The sequence below is a fragment of the Euphorbia lathyris genome, chromosome 4 (assembly GCF_963576675.1).
Source record: "Euphorbia lathyris chromosome 4, ddEupLath1.1, whole genome shotgun sequence".
Lineage (NCBI taxonomy): Eukaryota > Viridiplantae > Streptophyta > Magnoliopsida > Malpighiales > Euphorbiaceae > Euphorbia > Euphorbia lathyris.
The window spans coordinates 24544932-24548256 of record NC_088913.1 but is presented as its reverse complement, the minus strand read 5'-3'; the positions used below and the strand labels follow the sequence as shown (position 1 = coordinate 24548256).

At 33.9% G+C, this 3325-nt stretch overlaps 1 non-coding gene across 1 annotated transcript; it reads right to left on the bottom strand.

Moving 5' to 3' along the window:
* Positions 1–1581: 1581 nt before the first annotated feature.
* LOC136228129 (small nucleolar RNA R71) lies at positions 1582–1688 on the bottom strand. Its single transcript, XR_010688463.1, has one exon. It is a non-coding gene; the product is annotated as a small nucleolar RNA R71 (small nucleolar RNA).
* Positions 1689–3325: the final 1637 nt, after the last annotated feature.

Sequence of the window (3325 nt, the reverse complement as noted above, 5' to 3'; positions counted from 1 at the left end):
TATTAGATTAGTTATAAACACAGTAGTATTAGTTTAGTTTCAAAGCTTGATCAGGGACAAGTTTTCATTCTGGTAGTGGACTGACCGGTCTCTATTCCGAAGATTCAGCGAGAGGAACTAACGGCTGAAGCGCAAAGAGGTCTGACAAGCCTACGGAGTTTGAGGGAAAGATTGACAACCCGGATCTCAAAGTTTTCGTTAAAATGCTATCCATGTTTCTTCTTCTCTGTTAACTTGTGAAGATTCACAATTCACTAATAATATATTTATTTTATTCAATACATTCTTCCTGTTGATTATTTTGATATTGTTCTGACAAAATGATTTTCAAAATGATAAATTGGTGTTTTTATTAAAACGTTTTATACAATCATATTTATAAAGAAACTTTGTTGAACACTTGAAAGAATTAGTTTTTACGGATGATATGATCGTGATCGTGGCTTATCGGATATAAAATACTAATTTGATTAAGGTAGAAATCTGCTCCGATCCAGAGAGATTTCTACGGTTCAAAGCCATTTAATTGCATAAATTCTTGTGTTATTACATATTCATAATCTTACCAAAGTTATAGTTGCTTTCTTTGCTTAATGAAAATAAGTTTTATACCTTCTATTTATTCCAAATTCGGAAGCATCTGTCTTGTAATCAAAATCTCAAGACAGAATTGTTCTCTAAGTTCAATATAATATTCTCATCTAATCCTAATTTACCCAAACAAATACAATCAATTAAACGATTTTCTTTAGTTAAACCTAAAGACGTGAATAAAACTGAATTAAATAAGTTTTTAGTTAAAAAGTGTTCCCTGTGGGTTCGATATCTTTTATTACTACAAGCGTATACCGTGCACTTGCGGAAATCGCTTAACAAGTTTTTGACGCCATTGCCGGGGAACGCCAAAATTTTTAACAAAATTTTAGATTTTTCGTGTTTTATTTCGAATCTAGGTTTAAACATACTTATTTTAATTTTTGTAATTTATTAATTTTAGTTTACTAACATATTCGTTTTTCCAAAATCCTGTTTTGTAGGTAGTTTCGGTTCGTGTAAGATTTCAGGTTCATGCGCAGTTCTCGATGTTCGGGAACGCCACCAGACCCTATAGATCTAGAAATTGAAAAAACAATTAAAAAGAACAAGAAAAATAAGAAAAACAAAAACAAAACCCCATTAAAGACAAACACCGAGCTAGAAAAAATGGCAAACCCACCAACACTTATGGATTACGCTAGGCCATGTGTGGTCGGTGTAACCAAGAGTATAGTTAGACCCCAAATAAATGCAAAGCAATTTGAAATTTAGCCATCTTTGCTTAATATGTTGCAAAATAATGTAACATTTTACGGGTTACTTAACGAAAATCCTAACACCCATTTCACAAATTTCCTTGAAATTTGTGATACTTTTAAAATACCAGATTTGACTGCCGAAGCAATCAAACTTCGAATTTTTCCTTTCACTTTGAAGGATAGAGCCAAAGAGTGGTTAACTTCGATGTCAGCCGCAACGTTTGCAACTTGGGAACAATTAGCCCAAGCATTTTTATTAAAATATTTTCCTTTAGCAAAAACGGCAAAAGTCATAAAAGAGTTAACATCTTTTTCTCAAAATGATAATGAGACTCTTTGTGAGACTTGGGAACGTTTTAAAGAACTTCAACGTTTATGCCCACACCATCAATTACCCGCTGAACTTTTAATGCAAACATTTTATAATGGATTAAATCCTACAACTAGAGGTTCATTAGATGCTATGTCGGGAGGGCTATTTATGAAGAAAACATCAGCCTAAGCAAGAGAACTTTTGGAGGAAATGGCAATCAACAGTAGTATGTGGCCCGCGGAACGTGGACATATACCAGGGGCGAAACCATCAACCTCAGCCTCATCATCAGTTAAAGGTATAGTGGAACTTGATCCAGTTGCGATGTTACAAGCCCAATTTTCTGCCTTATCGCACAAAATTGATAAGTTTATGGCACCGCACGACACTAATGGTAATCCAATCCAAATGGATGTGGATTATGAAAATATGAGTGAGATTGAACAGGTAAATTTTGTCCAAGGGCAAAACCAAAATAATAACCCTTACTCTAATACTTATAATTCTGGATGGAGGAATCATCCTAACCTTAACTGGAAAGATAACAATAACAATAATGCAAGTGCTAATCAAAATCGTACCAATAATTATCCAAATCAGTCAAGAGATATGGTTAGCACTTTATCTTCTAAAATCGACAAATTCATAGATGCTATCAGTGGAAAAATAAGTAATCATGATGATGGTTTTAAACGGATCGAATCTAAATTCGAACAGCTTATTAAAAACCACTCATCTAGCATCCATAATTGGGAGGTCCAAATTGGTCAACTTGCTAAATCAATTCCATCCTGAAAAGAGGGAAGTCTTCCCAGCCATACGGAAGAGAATCCGAAAAAGCAGGTAAAGGCTATCACTCTTCGTTCAGGGAAAAATTATCTAGGTCCGGAAATGCCCGGAGATGCAACATTACCAGGAACTGATTTACCAAAATCCAAAGAAGATGTCTTAAACACAAAAAGTTCACCAACTAATTTAGGTACAAAACCATTTGTACCTAAACCACCTTTTCCGCACAAAGTCCGAAATAAGGACTATGACAAACAACTTTTAACCTTTTTAGACAAACTTAAAAATTTGCACATTAATTTGACGTTTATGGATGCAATCACGCAAATTCCTAACTATGGTAAGTTTTTAAAGGATTTAATTTCAAAGAAAATCAGTTGGGAAGGAATTTCATCCATTTCGTTAACTGAAGACTGTAGTTCAATTGTGTCAAGTAATTTTCCCCTTAAACTCAAAGATCCCGGATGTTTTACTATTCCGTGTAAGTTGGGAGATATTGAATTCCCAAGTTGTCTTTGTGATTTAGGAGCAAGTATAAACTTAATGTCGTTATCTATTTTTAACAAGTTAGGCTTAGAAGAAGATATCAAACGTACCAATATGGTTTTGCAATTAGCGGATCAAACCACTAAGAGACCATATGGTATAATTGAAGATGTTTTAGTCAAAGTCGATAAATTTATTTTTCCTACCGATTTTGTTATATTAGATTTTGCATATGACGTTAATTGTCCACTAATTTTTGGTAGACCATTTATGAACACAGGACATGCTCTAGTTGATGTATCGGAAGGGAAAGTAGTTTTGAGGATAGGAGAAGATAAAATCAAGTTTAATATGAACAAAGCGATGAAATATCCTATGGAGGAATTCGCTTGTATGAAACTTGATTTAGTTGAAGAATGTGTCAAAGACGTTATTCAAAAAG